Source organism: Taeniopygia guttata, chromosome 5 (assembly GCF_048771995.1).
Source record: "Taeniopygia guttata chromosome 5, bTaeGut7.mat, whole genome shotgun sequence".
NCBI lineage: Eukaryota > Metazoa > Chordata > Aves > Passeriformes > Estrildidae > Taeniopygia > Taeniopygia guttata.
Genome location: NC_133030.1, coordinates 32,009,259 through 32,029,131, shown reverse-complemented (window position 1 = coordinate 32,029,131; position 19,873 = coordinate 32,009,259). Strand labels below are relative to the sequence as shown.

At 39.3% G+C, this 19,873-nt stretch overlaps 1 protein-coding gene and 1 long non-coding RNA gene across 9 annotated transcripts in view; one reads left to right on the top strand and one right to left on the bottom strand.

The window, feature by feature from the left end:
* RAD51B (RAD51 paralog B) overlaps nucleotides 1-19,873 on the top strand; it is a 424,230-nt gene that overhangs the window by 277,534 nt on the left and 126,823 nt on the right. The gene's annotated exons all lie outside the window — the stretch shown is intronic.
* The window catches only part of LOC140684291 (uncharacterized), a 42,374-nt gene continuing 24,538 nt past the window's right edge, over nucleotides 2,038-19,873 (bottom strand). The window contains exon 2 of the long non-coding RNA XR_012056351.1: nucleotides 2,038-8,653. This is a non-coding gene — a long non-coding RNA (uncharacterized lncRNA). The remainder of the gene's footprint in view (nucleotides 8,654-19,873) is intronic.

The window sequence follows — 19,873 nt, the reverse complement described above, 5'->3', positions numbered from 1 at the left end:
GCTAAGAGAATAAGGAGAATCCCGTGAAACTACTGAGAGGATCAAGTGTAAGAAAGGTTCTTTAAGGTGTCATAGTAAGTCAACTATATACCATTAATGGCAGGAGAATTAGGGCCAGGCGCAAATTAGATACTTGAGGTATGATCAGTTTCTGTGTAAAACCATGCTAGATACAGGAAGAAATAAATACCATATTACATTGTTGGCACTGTGGCTCTGAAAACCCACTAAGTTCAACACAGAAAACGAAAAAAAAAACTCTGAATGACCTGAAAAATTAAATTAAGAAATAAAATTATTTCAGACCACTCACCAAAGTAGCCTTCTGGAAACAGGTTGGGTTTTATTTCACATAATAGATACAAAAGCTCAGTAAAATGCTGAAAATCCAGATGGGCTAATGGGGGAATGACTCTGCCTGTACTCATTTTTTTTATGTTATTAGCATCTTGCAGTGTGGAGGTTCTTTGAAGAAAAAAATTCCAAGATTAGATTTAGCACATTTTAGTCAAGCCACAGCAAGTATACTTAATTTACAAATACAAATGTTTTGCGTTTGTTTTCCTAATTACTATCCCTAGAAATTATTTGTTTCTTAAAAGCTAAAAGGACTTTTTTCCTTCTCACATATCATCATGAGTGGTTTTAATAGAATAAATTGTGTCTTTGCCAGTTTAAACAGTTGTCTTCAGTTAGGCCAGTCATGGTGGCTTATGTATACAGTTACAGTTTTTGTACTTGGGTGTTAAATCTGAAGAGGCATGGAAGAAATAAAATTTACTTAGGTTTTTGGTGACTCCTTTTCTGAACAGAACTAGCAAGGCTGAGTGAGAAACTAACATTCATTAGTGTGGTTGAAGACAATAGATGGAGCTTCTGAGTACTGTCAGGGAACAATTATCTTCAAGAAAAGTAGGTGCTGGTTTGATGCATCCATAATTAGAACTGCCTAGCACTGTGGAAAGAGTTTCCTCTCCCTCTTAGGGCTAGAGGGCCTGGCAAAATCTCCTTTGGGATGAAACTAGAGTATTTATCTGAAAGATTTCTTGGGTAAAGGACAACCCTATGACTTCCTCTATATAAACTGTTGTTATGATCATCCAGAATATGTTATGACCTATCTATAATAATTTAAAGTTGCAGAGGATGTAAAAAACCAGGTAGCAACTACGAGAGGATTGGAAGTCTCCTAGCAAAGCTATGCCTGATGGAATTGCTTTTTGTTGGAGCAGTATCTTTGACAGACTTAAGCAGTGGTTTTAATTAAGGATAAGGGCTCCATTATAATTGATATGAAGGGTGGCAGTGGATAAGGCCATGATCTAACTGGAAAGAAGAGGAGAATCATGGCCAGCAGAGTTCTGTGTTGCACTGCAGCAGCACACATCTTGTAGGTCATTAGTGGAAGGGGGTAGGCTAAGCTTTTGCAGCATTCCCCTTCCACTGCCTCACCCTTATACCTGTTTGGAAGGGGAAAGTTAATACAATACCATTTTACCACACAAATCAAAAGACAACACTTTGATACAGTGAAATTTGGTGTGATTTCTTCCTTTTCCTTGGATAGAGACTTACTGAACCCTGGACATGAGGAGAGAGGAGCAGTCCTTACGTTCTTCTGTTAAGGAATTTTCTCATCAATGGACTAGACTTGATAACAGAACAGTTTGCTGTAGGAGAAGGCTGAATCCTGCCTGTGCACAGGTAGAAGCCTTTTATAAAAGAATCCTGTTAAAAAGAGTAAACCTGTTACTGGAAAGAAATCAAGTGAACAGTTCTGACAAAAGAAACAAGAATAGATAACACAGTGTTAGTGAAAAACTGTTTTTTAAAGAAGCAAAATGGTTTTGTTTCCACAAGCTGGCAAGACGGCTATTGGTTGCTACAGCAGGAATCTAAAGGCACCAGATTCACCAGCCTGGTTGTTTATTTGTAGGGATATGTTCAGTGAACATTTCAAGCACTCCGGGAAGAAAAGAGAGACTGAGAACTTAGCTATATTTTGTTAACATTTTCTTTCCAGTAGAAATCAAACAGAAAAATCCTGATTTCATTTTATTATTAGCTGTTGAGATATGCATTTATCAGAAGAAATGAGAAACAGATTACACCAGCAAACACATCTGGCCTTAGACTGGCCTTCAAGTCATCCAAAAAGAAGCACGAAATATGGAGTTGTTTACAGCCAGGCACTTAAAATCCCACACAGCTGCAAGGGTGAGAGGGAGCAGAATAAACTCTCAAGACAAGCTGACAACAGCTCCACTGCCGGGGTGCCCCTTTTGCAGACGAGACAACAACAGATGAAGAAATCTTGAGAATGACCCAGAGCAGTGCTCATTAGTGAATGAAGCACAGGCAGGAAATAGGACAAGATTTCTTTTGTCATAGTTTTTCACCCAGCTGTCTGCCTGTCCCACAGCCACCCACATGCAATCAAATATAGTCATAGTCAGCCTCCAGAAAAGTTATACAAATAAAACCTCCAGTGATTGCATACAGAGTCCTTCCAAGTTACATTTGCCCCATTAGCAAGGAATGAAAAATTACTAGTTTTAACCCAGGCACGTTTATCATTGCAATTGAAACTTATTAGGAGGGGTTGTATTCAGGTAAATCTGATAGAACCATGTGATTTCTCTTACTGATGTCATATGGACATCTGTTTCTCTGCATATCTACAATTTATTACTGATTTACTAGCACTTTTACTACTTCTATTTTGTTTCCTTCTTATGGCAAAGTTGTAATTTTTACTTTATACAGGTATAAACTCTCTTTGTATTAAACAGATGTGTGCAATACCCAAAATGAGAGCATTAACAAGCAGAGAAAAACATTTCTGGACTTCTGAAATGGAATCTGTGGAATCAAATGCTATTTTGAGATTTTTAAGTTATCATAATAACATTGAGACTCCAGCTTCTTTGGAACCTTTCTTTTGTGAGTACAGCTCACTTAACATCTTGCTCATAGGCTATAAAAAAAGTTTTGTTTTTCTTATGGATTGAATGCAGTTTTTTTATCTATATTTTTCAGCTGGAGTTAAATAACAGAAGTCTGTTACAGGGAATTCTGTAACTTGTTTTTCCAAATGGCAGCCATCCTGTTGCTCTCCACCAGGAGCCACCTGTCTGTAGGGTACTGTGAGTAGTTACACTCTGCTCCAGTGCTGTTCATTGTGCCTTCATGTTTGGCTTTGCTGCTCAGCTGCAGTGGCCATTTTTAAATGGAGCAGTTGTCTATGAGCTGTTCATGAGAGTCTTCTAAATGGAGACTTTGAACACATTAGCACTGAGACTGAGCATCAATAAAAATGAATGTCATATTTGTAGCCTGTGGCAATTATTTTTAAAAATCATGAATTCATGCAGTCTTGTATCCAGTGTGTAGAGTTCAGTGTGGCATTAGTATCAAAATATAAATCAATGTGTAGAGCTCCAGAGTGGCATTAAGCAGACAGAGAATTCAAGCTGGCATAAAAAAAAAAAAAGCCCAGCCTCTTCCCACCCAAAATTATGTCAGCATCAATATGAGACAGCTCTCTCTAGTGTCAGCATCTCTGTTTAGAAATCCCACTTGAATCAGTCCATGTGAGTACAATGGCATTCTTTCACAGTCTAAAAGAGACCTACAAGGAGCTGGTCTGAGACCTACTTATTCCACCCTAGCTAGCAGAGAGACCTGAGAGACAAAGAGGTCATAATTGCTAATCAAAGTGATTTTATGTTTAACAGGGAGGGGTTGCTGCAAACTATCAGAACAGTCTTTGAGGCATCTGGTTTGTTGCTTTTGGAGTCCCATTAATATCTCTTCTGTGCTGTTACAATGGTAATGGTAGCTATCAGACATTACTGCATCTCCTCTTATCACTGTGTCTGGGTGCAGTATCACTAGAGCTTTTAGTTGTGTATTTTTCTCCCCACATCTCTCATTTCTCATCTTTATTTGAATCACAGTCTTGTTCAGCAGGTCAGCTAATGGAGAGCAGATTTTTTTACTTATTCTGGTTCTTTTTTCCCTTTTCCCTCTATTTATATAACACACAATTTGTAATCTTTTTAAAACCAAAGAAGAGAGAAGTCTTGAGTTCATCTAGATTAAAATCAGCTGCAGCCTATTAATGGACTCAGCCCAAGACTGAGACTTTAGGAAACAAAAACACTGGACTAAATTATACTGAACTGGCCTCTGTCTCCTGGTGAGGGGATTCATATAGCGAGAGGAAAGGGGAAAAGGGGGGTAAAGGGAGAGGATCTCCATGTGGTTTTAATTCATTTTGATTCTCTTCCTGAAGCTAATTTACCCAACACAAAGGCTCTGTAGTGGGCAGCCAGCTTTTTAGAAGTTTGGCTTTCACTGATAAACAACTCAGTTCCTGTTCTGAAGGTCCGAGATAGCTCAGACCTGTGTGTAATCAGCCAAGGTTTAATGTGAGTATTTTGGTACAGGGTATTTCAATTACATATTAGAGGCCTTTCATCATCTGTCAGAGTGTATCCTGAAGACTCTCAGATAATTGATCTAACTCCTCCATTCATTCTGTCCCCAGAAACAGACAGTGAATTGTCTCATTGGAAATCAGAATAGCAGACACATGGGCCAAAACAAGTCAAGCCAAAAGTGCTTCCACTAGCATGGAACACTCACAGAAGCCAGTGTTACATTGGCTTCTTCCTTCTTCTGGTCATAGGAGCCTTTGCCACCGAAGTAGCAATGTACTGTTCTCTATTAAAAGGAAAAGACTCATTGATTATATTCATCCCCTTTGACGTGAAATCTTTTTTATTGCATTCTTAGTCCCATTGCTGTGTGCAGTCCTCTAGCAAGAAGTTATGTCTTTGCCCTAAAAAAGCCAGACAGTGGGTGGAGAAGTGAAGCAAACAGTAAATCATTAGCTGGAAATTACTTGATTAATTATGTTAGGCCCAGACTGTCTTTGGTTACAGTTTTCATGTATTTAGTGACAATAACTTGTAATCTAAACAAAACTAGAAGGCAAATGGGGAGATTAATGAAGGGACTGAGATGGAGGAGAGAGTGGAACTGCGCCTTGGAAGGAAGGGTTAACTTGAGACAATAGCTATGCATGTATGGCTTCCCAGTGCTTCAGTCCCATGTGCAAATATTTGTTATGAGAAATGAGTAAAAGCATGGCCCAAATCTATCACTGCCTAATAAGCCACAACAATCAGCACCAGTTGTTCACTGCTCTATTAATGTGTCCCACGAATGAGTGACATCAAAGCAAATACAGTTTTAAGATTGAGATCTGGAGATATCTGGCTTCAACTGCTAATTCTTGCTGGTTTTGTGTAATAATGGACAAAAAAATTCACCATGTCCTGTTTTCAATCTTCTAATTTACAGAGATGCTGAAATGTTCAGCATTCTGTGAAGGACACTCAATTTCTGCAGTGTTTCATGCTGTATACATATGATCCAGTTACTGTGTTGTTGTCCAGGAAGCCTTATATACCCTTATCTGGGCATGTTTTTCCAAAGTATATTTTGCATTTTCATGGCTTTCCTGCTTTATGAGTCAGTTTCAGCAAAGGTTTAAATACGGAGACAATCCCTTCTACTTTGCTTGACAAATAATTTCTCATATTTATAACAGGTGATCTGGAGACTACGTTGAGCAGGACGTGGTCTTTCCATGCTGTACCTCTCCCATCAGCACCCAGTTCACCTCCTATGTGCCGTAGTGCTCTGAAAACAGGCCAGAGCTGCTGCAAAGCTTTCAGGAATTAGACTGGGTTTTCTAAGGGTAAATCAAGTTTGAGTTGATGTACTGGAAATCTTCTTAGCATTGTATTTCTTCTTTCCAAAACTTAAGGCATGGTGTAGCTGAAATAAAGTGACCCAAAGGCTTTTGGATACTGTAAGGTGTTTCGTTTTTTCCCTTGGCCTTCCTCAAATGCTGCTCGATTTGCTGTCCTTTTTGGTCACTTTGTTTTGTTCTTCTGTGTTTATTCTGTCAGTAAGTCTGTTATTTGTCTAATGCTCAGACAGATCACTTTCTCCCCTCACTCCAGCCTGTTAGATACGGATGACTCCAACAGATGTGGTAGAAGTGGTTAAAAATTTATTCAGAAATAACTGAAAGTAATTAGCCATCTAGGACTTGGCCAGAGATTTATTTTAAGACTCAAAGTAACCTAATATTATTCTGAGAGAGTAAACTTAATTTCAGATGGCTTTGGACTAATTTTCTAAGAAGAAACCTGGTTTTGGTATTCTTTACACACACACACACACCCCAACAAAAACAAAAAGTAAAATAAAGAGTTTTATACTTTTCCTATAACACAGCTAGCAAATTACCAAAGAAATAATTACAGTAGCTGTATATAGTAAAAATTGTGTGTGTTATATTGGATTACATTAAGCTTCAATGTGAGGATATGCTACCTCTGTCAACAAAGATACCATATTCATACCCAACACATTTAGAAGGAGAGCTGCATTTCTTATTGCCCTAATCTCCACATTTGTTCCCATGGGCATCTGTTCCCATGATTCCCTTTGTCTTGTGAGGTCCAGACCCTGCACAGCCTGTGTCTTTTTGTAGTCTTTTGTTTTTAGCAATTACTAAACAGAGCAGTATTTAACTGTAGCTTTATTTAGCTTGAAAGGAAATGCAGTGCTAGAGTGACCAGTTTCAATAGTTTTTAACCTAAGACATAACAAAAAGCCATAGTCTTTTTCTTTCATTGATTCCAACCTGAAGGAACCAGATAGTTCAAACAAAAAACTTATGAGAAGGATGGGGTTCAGTCATTTCAAGACATCATGCTATGACATAATTTTGAGAAACCTATTTTAGTGTCTCTGCAGACTTGAGCTATTTATATTATTTACTCTTGGTTTCTAACATAAAAGTTGTCATCACAACCATAAAGCTAGAAATGCACTTTTGAAAAAGAAAGAAAAAAATTGAGAGCAGAATATTCAGTTACCATGAAATAAGTTTTATATTGATATTCTACTCTGACTCTGTCCAATTTGATCCTTTGCTGTCATACAAAATGGTGTAGTTGGTAAGGTGTTGATCCTGGAGGTTCCCAGGGATCTGGCACAGCAGAAGTGATGTGTTGTTACCAGGCTGAGCTCGAGTCACCTGTGCACTGTTAAGGGCCTGCATTTGCTCACATTTTACCTGTAGAGGAAAAATCTCGATTTTTTTTCCGTTTTCAACTGCATAAAGTTCTCTGCATAGAGGAAGAAAATGGAGAGGGAGTGAGACATCCTGCTTTCATGTTCTCCTCATGGTCCTGTAGCTGGCTGCAGAAGCGTGTGGGCAGCCCCACGTGCCAAGGCACCCAGAGCTCAGAGCTCTGTGCAGACCAGCACGCGTGCACTTCCGTGACTCAGACTGTTTCAGTCCTCTGCTCTGCTGGCTGCTAGAGGACAGGAAAAAGGGCCCGCTGGGAAGGTTTATTTTAAGAAGTGGCTATATGATTTTGGTTCCTTTTGGCCACAGTGTTCATTGTAAGCACAGAGCAAGAAAGCAAGAGCTTTCTTGGGGATGCTCTGTGTGAGCTGTGTGGCTGTTGTTTCTCATTTGCCCTGCTGTGCTCCAAACTTAGTGTGGTTTTAGAGAACTCTGCTGATGTGTCAGGTCAAGCTCCTTGCGTTCCACTTCTCAGATAACCAGGCATAGTTCACCCTGGCTGTGTCAAACTGTTGAGCTTTCCTTAAAACTATTCCTACTAGTGTAAAAGTCTACCAGTATTTTGCCATGAAACAGATATTCGCTGGGGAACTTTTGTATCGGTGGTAATCTGAGGAAGCTATGGACAGAAGCTGCTATACAAGGTGTACATGTGCTCACAGTCTGAAACTAGACTTAAGAATAAAATGCAGAATAATATACATATGCAGCCTGTAATATGATAGGGGTTTTACAGAAATTCCATTTGGAGGATATTCATAGTCATTGCCATACTTTGCCTGGGATGCTTTTTAATAGTTTCTGAAATGAGATGGCTTTATTGTTTAGAGAGCTCCAAGAAATACAATTGTTCTTAGCTTGGGAATTTTGCTACTGGTTTCTCTAGCAGCTGTTGAAGAACAGGCTACGAGTTCTTCCTTATCATTTCTGCCTGGTGGCTGAACAATGCATTTGGAGCTCTTTCATTTTGCTTTTAGAGTGTTGGGGAACATTTAGGCATATAAGCTAAAGCAAAATTGTGGAAGAAGAATGAAGTTATTTACTTTGGTCATCATCAGTTTTTAACAAAACTAAGACGGCTCAATCTGGTGCATTTTCTGATAATTGGGTGTATTGTATATTGCTTTCAAGATTTTCATACTGAGCAGCACTTACTTTGTAGATCTTTGGTACACTCAGTTTTCCAAGCAATATAGACTTCCTAGTGTAGGTCAAATTCTATTATGCTTTCTGTCTTCATTCATGCAGCACTTTACACAAAAGCATTCCAATAGTATCAGATTATTTGTTTATTTTCCTGAATCCTAGTTCTAAAACATCTTTCTCATACTGTTCAGAGAGAAACGGTCTAGTCAATAAAAGCAGAAATTGGAGAACAGTTGACTGCTTTAAGTAGAGCTTTGAGAATCCAGTCATGCTGGTTTTCTGGGTCTAGTTAGCATTTTACTTTGATGTTGTATGTCCTGTACCTTCACCCTGTGAAGGGGGAATACAAAAGTAGAATGTTGGTGGTAGTCCAAAACTTTGAAACTTTGTTTATCATTCATTACCTGAATTTCACATAACTGTAAAACTGTGCTTGAGATTCCATAAAAGACGTTTTCTTTTGAGGTTTTTGCTTTGATTTGGGTTGGATCTATCCAGAAAATGTCTTGTGGCATAGTATTTGAGTTTTTGCAGGTTTTTTTATATATCAGTAAATAAATTTCCTGAAGTTCTGAGCCAGCAGAAGAAGGTGAAATAAGATAGAAGAGGTCATGTAGACAACTTCATGTTTGTTCAGAGGATTAGTCTTCAGATTTTTGCCAAGTTTCATATAAAAGTTTGGTCTGGCTCTGATGTAATCCACAGTGATTCATCTGCTTTCCACTGTCTCCCAAAAGGGCGAATCACACTGTATATCTCCAAGATAAACTATCAACATACACTGACAGAGGTGTCATTCAGGTAAAGAATGATAAACAAAGTACACTAGAAAACATACTCTTCTGAGGTCAAACCTTTCCCTATAAGTGACAACTAGCAATACATGGAAATGTCCTTTTATTGGTTCTAGATTGTCTGTTTTGTATTTCCTCTGTCTAGAAAAAGATGAGACTGATAGACAGGAATAAGTTTCTTTCCTGATATTGAGAAGCATACTCAGGAAGGTTATTTTCTTCTTCCTGCTGAGTCCCCTGGCATGTGTTTTTTTGGGCAGACATTGCTTGGCAGTATCAACTGGAAGAGATGGTTCTGTTTGGGATTAAACCTTATTTATTTCCCACACACACTCCCATTTCTTTTTTTTTTTTTTTTTTTTTTTAATACTAGACTAGAAAACTATGTCATTTGAAGAATAAAAATTAATTTTCTATTTCTGTATCAGATTTTCTCCCCAACTTTTTATCTACTGATTTGACTGATTTTCAGCCCTTCTTCCCCTCTCTCCTTGCTGATAACTAATGGATTTTGGTATTAAGCCAGCCTTTCAGTGCACACACCACCATGCCAACGAGAGTGTGTGCAGCTATTCTGTCTGCTTTGGAAGCCTACAGATGCAGCCAGAGCTAGAACAATTCCCGTATTGATCCCGCACTTGTCAGCTAATCCGTCATAAGGCCTGGGAATCCTAGCCTTATCCACATCTGCCTGCATAACTGCAGGGGGAAAACCAATTCTCTGAAGCTCTCACCAGGAAACACGAAAGCAAAGAGAAATGGGAGCTTGCTGGGAGAGGGCTGTAAGCTGCTGGGCCAGAGGCCTGGGAGATTGCCTACCTGCTCCACCCTTTCCCCCCCCTCCCCACCCCCCCCCCCGACTCCTTTTCATCCTCCTGCAGGTCAGCAGGATCAGGTTTATGTTAGTGAACCATGAAGCTTATCAAATAAATGTTGCAGCAGCAGGTGTTTGGCTCTCTCCACAGGCCAAGTCTAACAAGGTTGATATTGTGTCTGTGGCCAAAGTAATGCAGTAATTACTTTTCTGGGCTTGGAACGCCCAAGAGATTTCTGGGAACCAGTTAGAAAAACAAACCTTACTAAGAGTAGGGGATGTTTTATAAGGAACAGTGGTGCTCTCTGTGCCAGGAGGAGAGGACAGGCATTTTGAGTGCAGCATCCAGTGTGGTGCCCCATGCCCTCACAGACTGCTCATGTTACACAGGCCTGGAACAGAGGTAAAGTGCCTGAGTTTGGTTGCTCATGTTGGGATGGGCAGCTTATTTTGGCCCATGGTGGCATGTGGAAAGGCAGCTGCTTCCTTTGAAGTCATTAATGTGTACTGTAAGAGTTGTATAGCATAGCATTCTCACTGCTGTCTGTTTCTTGCTTTGTGCATTTCCCTTGTAAGCTCTGAACACAGGTACTGAGTTACAGAACATGATGCAGCCTAATTACCCTAGAGGAAGAATGAGAACTCGCAGCACAGCTCTGCTGTGCCCTGCCCCTTTATCTCATGTAGTCCCTCCCAGGCCAGGGAGGAAAAGTTATAACAGGTCTGTACAGTGATGACATTTAAAAGCAGCAATCTCCATTAAAGAGTATTGATAGTTTAGGCCAAAGCTTTTTCCCTGCAGCTGATTATTATATGTGATAATGTTACCATAATGTCATTTAAACCAACTTAAGTAATTGCAAAAATGGCCTGAACTATTGGAAATTTCTTCTGTTGCTGTGTGGTTGTCCAGGAGACCAGAATTTGAAAGTGAGAAGAGGAAGAAAGAAAAACTGATTAGACATTCATAGGGTTGCACATTAGACTTGAACCTGTTATGTTTAAAAAATTACTTTTTTTATATAAAGAAGCTACAAAATTCTTACTACCTATAAATAATTCTACAGGCCTCTTTCTGTGCTGTTGAACCATGCTACAAAGCAATGCCTTTGTAGTGATGAATGAATTTTCCCAAGCTAGGAAAATTGCCATTTCATTAATATATCTGGCAATGCTTTTCCATCCCTACTGTTTATGTTAAGCTGTGTTTTTGCATATCACTTTGTATTCTAAAGACCCGATGCTTTGGTGGCGGCACAAAGATACTGCACCATTGTCTCAGTGTTCTCAGGAGCTCAGCAGGTTCTTGCTGAGCTGCTTTGTTCTGGGTGTGTTGTGCCGGGCACACGGTGACTGAGTTTGCTGTGGCCCCTGCTGGGAATGCCATGGCCTGCCAGTGCCAGTGCTGGATTCTGTGCCAGGAGGTTCTGTGCGCGCTTGGAGCTGAGTGCTGTGGGCAGGTGAGACACCTGCTTCTTCAAGGTATTCACTGACTTTCCATAAACACTGAGTGTAGCAAGTAGTGAACAACTGCTGTACTACGACTGCTGGAAGGGAAAGTCATGGAATTTGCCTCAGCGTTATTGCTGAGCATTTAGGGCAAACCTTGTCGGCTCTTGAAAAATGGCACCACGGTTCCTTCCACAGCAATTTCCTGATTACAAATACAATACAGAGCAGCCAAAAATCAGGCAGGTCATGTATGACTTAAGATGGCCTAGATGGTCCTTATATAGAGCTCTCTACTAGAATCTGGAATGCATTTCCATGATATAGACAGTTTTTTTACCATGGTCCTTTCATTTGATTTTTTTATATACATTGTTGAAACCCTCATTAAGCATTTGGAAGGACACATGAATCAGCTTAACTAGGACAGATTTTTTCATCATGTACTCTGTAAACATTCGGGAATGATGTCTGAAAATTATCATTTGGAGAAAGCTTTGCTGCAGAATTTGGCCTGTCAGCCTATCTGAAGTATCAGATTCTGAGGGAAGATGAAGCCCATATATTTATTTTTCTATAAAAAGCAAAGACCAACTATGGCCAACTCTAATCAATCTCCACTGGAGAGAAGTGTGTCAGCAAGAAGCCATTTAGGACTGAGCTGTATGGCAATGTTCAAGAGAGCCAGGAGGCATGTTAGGATTGGTGGTGCAGTGCCAGAGCTACGTATGAGAACCTCACACATGACTTATCAGTGTTCACCTGAGTGTAACCAGACATGAACCAGAATGCATTTGCTATTAATATTGCAGCTGGGATTTTTTTTTCTTTATTTTTGTGATTAGGTGCCAACTGTGTGCATGTGTGTCTTTTGGCAGTGGAGGAATGACAGTGCTTAAATTTCAATATGAAAGGAAGAACATGTCTTCTCTAGGCCCAAAACATTTACAAAAGTACTTCATAAAGCTTGAGAAATAATGACAAAGAGGAAAATAAGTGGCAGCGGATTAGACCAAGGTATTTTATGTACTGTAATGTTTTGTATAGTCATCTGGAAAGAAATGGAAAAGATCTTTTGAAGATCATTGATTGGAAACAATCTTTATTACCGATCAACTTCACCTTTGTGAAAAAAGATGGTTATTTAAATATTAGGCATCTTTTACTCCCATGGCACAAAACTGATTCAAAGACTTGCTCTGATAGATAAACTGTTAAATGGCTTGTTAGATTAGATAAGGGAATTGGAATGTATTTGATGTTAAAATTACATCCCTACATATGAAATCTCTCCTCATCTAGCAACTACAAAAAGAAATTACCAGAGTATAGGTCATCTGCATGTTGTGTAGTTTTCTGAAGGCTGGGAATTGATTTGGACATTACTTTTGTATTTACTAGTTTTTATCCCCAGTGGAAAAAAAAAATTGTATTTGCTATACGGAGATGCAAATATGTTGAAGTTTGCAGGTATTGGTAATGGACACCAGAGTTCTCACTGAGAGTCAGTTTACATTAAGATCTGGGCTACATAAGAAAGAGGAAAAAAGGACTGCTAACCAATCTGAGAGAGTTTTATCATTCCATTCTTTAATGGGCCAGATTATTCCTGGCCTATTAATGTAGAAGTTGTCAACACAAATGGAATTACACAGACCCCTGCAAAGACTCTCCTCTAATATAAAATATCTAATTTTGTCCTTTTTTGTCAGATTCCTGAAACAAGGTAATGATGTGACTTACTTGACAAGGATGCTAAAAACATGTCTACCACTGAAATTAATTAATTCTTTTTTCCTTGATTAAGAAGTTCTATTATTCCATGGCCCAGAATCATCAAACTTAATTTTTTCTATTTCCATTTCCATTCATGGCTTATGGTCAAAACAGGTGTTTAAATCTCCATAATTAATCTTAAGCCCGTAATACACCACGTGATTTCTGACCCAGCGAGGACTTGGATCTCACAATAACATATGCAGCAACAAAGTGATATCAGTCTTCCTGTTTCTTGTCTGAACCTGCCAGGAGCCACTATGGATGCATGTCCAACACAATACCATTGCAGTCGCTGAAGATGCTATCAGTGATTCCAGTGAGACTCCTAAAACTCAGAATGAAAACAAAGTCTTCTTCCTTGAACTGTTGATCAATTGATCATGAAATGAAATGTTTTTAGTTGTAATTTGGCTTTTCATTGCATTTTCTAAGCCTGTGGTGAGTAATCATAAACACTGACAGATTACTTGCATGGCATGTGCACATATTTTGTATTTGGGAGCCAGTCCTGACATGACTGAGAAGTATGCTTAAAGGCTGCCTCAGCAGAGTTTCTCTTCTTCTGGGCAGCATTGTATTTTGAGCTTTTAAGCATCATTTGAACACTCAGTGTTGCTTAAAAGACTTGTCATATCCATCCCAAGTCTTTTGCATTCTTAGCATGGCAATTATTTTTTTAGTGAGATGCCTTCAATTAAAAAGTGATAAAGTCAGCCCTTGAAAAGTTTAGCATGAACTAATTTCAAGTGCTCATATATTCCAAAAAGTGAGTCTGAAGCACTCACTCACTGGTTGGAGGCTCTTACTGAAACATGAAGATAAGAACTCGCAGAAGAATCCACTGGGGAGGCTCTCTTGAACAACTGCCCATGCAGAATTGCTTCTTGTCATCCCCAAGATAACTGGCTACCACTGTCATTTCAAGTCTCTGGAAACAGTGAGAAAATTTTTAGGAAACATACCCAGTAGAAAATACTCAGGCCTTTATAGGTTCGTCTGAGTAGCCTTGAGAATGCACACAAAACTATGTGGTGCTTACTGTGAACAGTGGGAGACTCAGTCTGACTTTCAATTTAAAAAAATCAAATAAAATTTAAGACAGTTCTAACTGGAATGCTGAGAATTTTCCTGTTGATTTTTGGGACTGTGAACCATCTTATAAATGGTTCAAGCAGTTAATGCTAAAAATAATAGGAGTTTAGAGGTTCATTCCATAGAAAATATATCACGTTTGTAGCTTCAGAAGGAAGACTGGTATGCCTGGAAATCATAGACTCCAATTTTCCATGTTAAGCCATTGAATTTGTCCAATTTTCCTTCTTTCTGAAGTTAACTTGCTCAAAAGGCCTCCTTTAGTCCATTTGCCTTACATGTATCTTTGTTCTAATTTGTGAGGAACTAGCAAGAGTATTAAAATGTATGTATCTGTATATAAACACCAGCATTATTTGCACGTGAACAAAAAATTTCTTCTCTTTTTTGGAATAGTGGTCTTAGGCAACTGTTAATATTCCTATTTCCCAATCATTTAATAAATTGGAATTTTAATTAAGGGATATCAAAGAATATATCTTTGGCCAGGGAAAAAGAGTTTGGCAAAGAAAAGGTAGGAATGTTAGAGATAGGAGGTTTTTTTAATGTTTCCATGAGAAAGGACAGAAAGAAAACAAATGCAAAAGAAGACTAAAGGAAAGAAAACAACCATAAGGCTGAAAAAATTAAAGGACAGTGCCCAAACTGAAAAGCCATTGAGGAGAAAGAATCATCTAAGAAACTCTGGAGGGTGGGGAATGGAAAACTGAAATTAGGAAGGGACCTTAAAAAAAGCCTAAAGCTTTGTCCACGCTGCCAACAAATCTATTTTGCTCAATTTTGGCTAAGCTGGATAAACATTTTTTCTGGCATGTATAGGTGGTTGCCCAAATTTGTTTGTTAGAAGTAGGTTGGAACAAACCTCCCAGAAATGTACCAAGGCAGCTCAGACAGTTGAATTTCACAGCTGTTTTTACATTCTGTGGTTTAAGCTGTGGGGATGTGGCTTAACTGCAACATCCCGCCAGATCTCCGAGGGAAGGAGCACCCCAAGGTTGCATTCTCCAGCTCTGCCAAACATCAGGATCAGCATACGCAAGGGAGCCTTCAATGCTCTTGATGTCTGTAGTATAAAATTACAAAAAAATGCCTGCAAAAGACTGTAACACAAAGGAACCAAAGACTCACACAGTCACTGTGTAGAGCACAGTCATGGTGCTCTACACAGCAGTGCTTTCCTCTGTTTTGTACAACTGCAGTGGGGCTGGGGCTCAAGGTGGGTCAGAATCCTGCTTGAAGAGAGAAGAAAAATGGCTGAATGTTGCCTTTGCCTTCGGTTTCACAAAGGTTTGTTTCTCACTCAGAGTGGCACTGTGTGCTGTGTCTTCCTAAGGGAACCATTCTGAGTGAGGGCCACCAGATACAGACTGTGACCACCCACCTAAGACCATAGCCAGGCTTCAGGCTGTAGTAATGCTGATCTCTCATCTTCTGGTCATCAACAGGTGTCCAAACCAAGGCCAACTTCTTTCTCACTTCTAGTACTCACCAAACCCTTCAGTGAGTTGTCTGTAGGAGCTAAGTAATCTGTTTGCTTTGTACTTGTGGGTTAGCCTTTTGCCACCTTTGCTGCCTGAACTGATTTCTTGTGGACTAAGATGAGCACCAGTGCGAGGGAATCAGGTAAGGCTGGGTGAAAGAGAGATGGAGGACACGGAAAGAGAGATGAGGCCATGTCTTCTGGTAACCATTCACAGTTAGAGCAATTTGCCCCAGTATCAAACCATGTGGGACAATGAAATAAAGCTATTTGTTTCAAGACAGCATACCCTCAGCTGCAGGTGCTGCATTGCAGTGATCAAAAAGACTAATAGAAGAATCCCAACAAAGCTGTATGTTTCCACTTTTTCCTATGAAATAGGCAACTTTGGGTTTTCGTGTAAACTGTGGCAAATGTGTGAGCATAGGAAAAACTAATAAAATGTGGCTTGGTACAGATCTGTACCTTGTGGTCAGTTGACTGTATCTACAAGTCTTTCCTGTTGTTGGTACTCAGAAGTCCTCTTTGTGGATTTCATGGACTCTAATAATCAGTAACTTAATAAGCCAGCCAGGGATATTTACAGTCACTCTCTCCTCTAATTGTTAACCACTTTTCACTTAATTTCTGTAATATCACTTATGTTTGAGAACCCCTATCCTTTGTCATAATTGGTTGAAAAAGTTATAGGGATAAAAGCAAGTGGTGTGACTGCAAAAGTGTTGTCTGTATAGAAAACCAGACTAAAAAAGAACCTGATAAACAGTATTAGAAGGAAAATGACACAACTGTATTGTTTGACATTAGTGATTGCAAACATGATTTTCTCATTTCTTCCTTCAAGCAATGTTTAATGTCCTACTGCTTCAATTCATCTGAAGGTTACAACTTGAATCTGTTTGGTTTTAGTTGAGCTGAGAAAAGACTGGGCTTGTAGGTGCCAGTCTAACTCTTCTTATGTCTGTTCCAGCACATGCAGAAGGACTAATAGGATCTGTTAAACTAACTTTGGCCGTTAGAAATGTGGTCTACATCCGTGGTCCTTCAGCAGCTTTTAAGGTTCCCAGTACTCCATGGGATGTAGGGCGTTAGTTTGGGGCAGCTAGTTAAGGCATCTTCATCCTATTCAGCACCCTTTTCTCTGACATGCCTCAATTGAGAGGTAATTGAGGAACAATGGTGGATTGAACTGCTCAGCCTGATTTTTCTGACAGTCCGAGTACCTAAAGGTCCTTATGCTGTTACTGGTTGTTTTGTGATAGCATCTGTGACCCCCATTCAGCATCCAAAGCTCCACAATGTAAGGCAGAGTGTACTCACAAAGAATAAAACGATGGCCCTTGCCCTTGCTGACTTCAAATATGGTTTATGGTTCATCCAGAACTCACTGTGTCAAACTGAGCGCCAAAACTAATGGTCAACAAATTCACAAACCACTTGAAAACAAACAGCAACTTTAAAAGTCCACAATGGATCACCATGTAAATGTTGTCCTGTTTTACACTGGAAATATTTCTGACTTCTGTTAGCATTTTGCTAAATTCCTGCAGCCAACATCATGTGAGAAAAGGGATAACCGAACATCCAGGATTCCTAAGTGCTCATAAATACGATCACACTTCTTTACAAACTCTCAGAATTGAAAATATATTTTTTTAATTGCCATATTGGCAAATAGGAAGGAAAAATAGGGAAAATTAAGAGCAACATATTTAGTTGGAGTAAGTACCCAAAACAAATTACAGTGCTTTATGACTGCTGCAAACAATTTGAGCAGTCCATTTTTCTTACAGAGTTATCTAGTCATAAGCTATTCCCAGTAGATGAACAGTGCCCACCAGTGTTTGCCAACCAATGAAAAAGAGAGAAAAACTTCACACTTATGTTGCTGTGGTCCATTTTTGTTTTGCAGTAGTTTTGCAAAGCAGTGTTCACAGTCATTTGTTCTGTTTTCAGCAGTGTCCTTGACCATACCCCCTGCCAGTTACAGGACCTTTAAGACCAAGAGAAAGAAACAACGGGTTTTTTTTACCCAACTAGCAGAGGATGTGCTGAGCCAAAATAGAAATAGCAAGGTCAGGTCAGGGCAAGGCCCTGCATTTCATTAGCTAGGCCTGGCTAGGAGTGATTAAATATGTACAAGAGGCTTTGAATAGATTCAGGGAGGAGGGATGACATTGTGGAATACAGAAAAATCATTCTTTGGTGCTCTCAAATGACTAAATACAGGATGGTACTTAATTAGAGAGATTAAAAGAATTTATTTTAATTATTTAAATTCTGTACAAAAGAAGGGATTTTTTTATTTTCTGTTGAGTGTTTTGAAGAGGAGAGGAGGTCTGGACAAAATGCATCAGCCTGGCTTAACAGAATCCAGATAACCTCAAGATACATGTTGACCAAGCCTGCAGTTTTCATGAATTTAACTTGATGAGGACTCAGTAAAAATACAAAATTCTATTGGCAGTGAAATCAAGGCTCTGACAAATTTTGAAGGTGCTCTGGTTTGAAACTGAGGACCTTCAGAGCACGCTGCTGTTTCATCAGACATGTAAGAGCATTGGAAAGAATGGAGTTTTGAAGCAGGAAAAAGTACTGTGTCAAGCAGTGCTCTGGCTGCCTAACTTGAATTTGGGGCTGCCTGACTTTACTGACCTTTTATAACTGTATTGTAATTCTTGTATGACAATGCATAGGCACCTAGGCACTGAATGCCCACAGTTTGTAGTCCTTCTTCATAGAAGATGTCAGCCCAGCTGGTTGAAGTATATTTACATTTGTCCAGAGCACCAAGAATAATTTCTTTGAAAAATTTCAAGGGGTTATTTTTTTAGACCAGGCCACTGGAATATTTCCACTTTATGCCTCTTCTGAAAAATTATTCCTGCAGCAGCATAATACTCCTTGGTGTCATGTTGGAAGGTCAATTCAGAATCAGCTGGGGATTTCTGCATAGTCATTTTTACATTAATGTAACTTAAAACATTGTGAAACCTGCATTTAGTTGCAGTAGTGCAATCTCTGTGTCTAGACATCAGTGTATTTACAGTAGTATAAAGATACTAGTATCATTCATACTGGTTCTTGTTACCTAAATAGTACATTTTTCCTTCTGGTTCAGTATATATTAACTGCCTAAAAAGTGTTTTCTTGGGCACTGTTGTATCTTCTTTGCTCTATCACAGAAAATAAAAAGCTTATGAAAAAATCTTTTGCTTTTCTGAAAGTTATTTGATAGTGAAGCTGACGTTAATGGTCACTGGCAGAGGTATATGGTTTGATTTATATGTTTTCTTGCTAAGATGTCAGATTGACAGCCCTGGGAACAGAAATCCTCAGCTAATTGCCCAAACATGCAGCATATTGCAAACTTTGCCAGCCTTTCACAATGATAGTATCTTGATCCTTGAGTGTGAGAGCATATCTAAGCCTTCAGAGGGCATTCAGTACTGAACCCGATAGGGCATAAGAAGTACTTTTTGTTAGCTCTCTTCATGATTCACGAAGGTAAACAATGACCCTGAGTTTCCTTTGTAAAGCTATTGAACAGCCAGCCTGGCAATAACAGCTCAGAGTCAGAATTAACAAGAGCTACGTTTCAAGCTGTGGTAACTTTATTATGAAAGACTGCAGATCCCACTTTCCATCTCGTGAATGAGCACTTGCCCTGCTCATTGTATCTCTCCTGGTTGTTCCACTACCAGGAATGACCAGTTGTGGGCCTGGAAAGTTTAGATCACACATTCTTGAAGATTTCTAAACTAGCACTAGTGTAAATTTAGTCTCTGAGGCTTGGTCAGAAGCAGTATTTGTCAATAAATGATCTCTGCATCAACATGGATGTTCTCAAGTACCCATCACAGCAAGTCCTAACTGCTGACTGATTGTGAAACTTATCATTCTTTCCCTGACCCTTCCTGCATCTGCTCTTCTCCTCCTTTTCAGGTTTACCCCCTGCTGCTTCTCTCACCCGTGACCTTTGCCATTTCCCTTCACCTCCCCTCCATCCACTCCTTTTCCATTTTTCTCTCCTGCTCTTGTCAGTTCCAGTTCTCTTGTATGCATCTATTCCTACTACTCTTCCTTTCCTGAATTATATTTTTACTTCAAACATCCCCACATATTTTTAATTTAGTCATCTT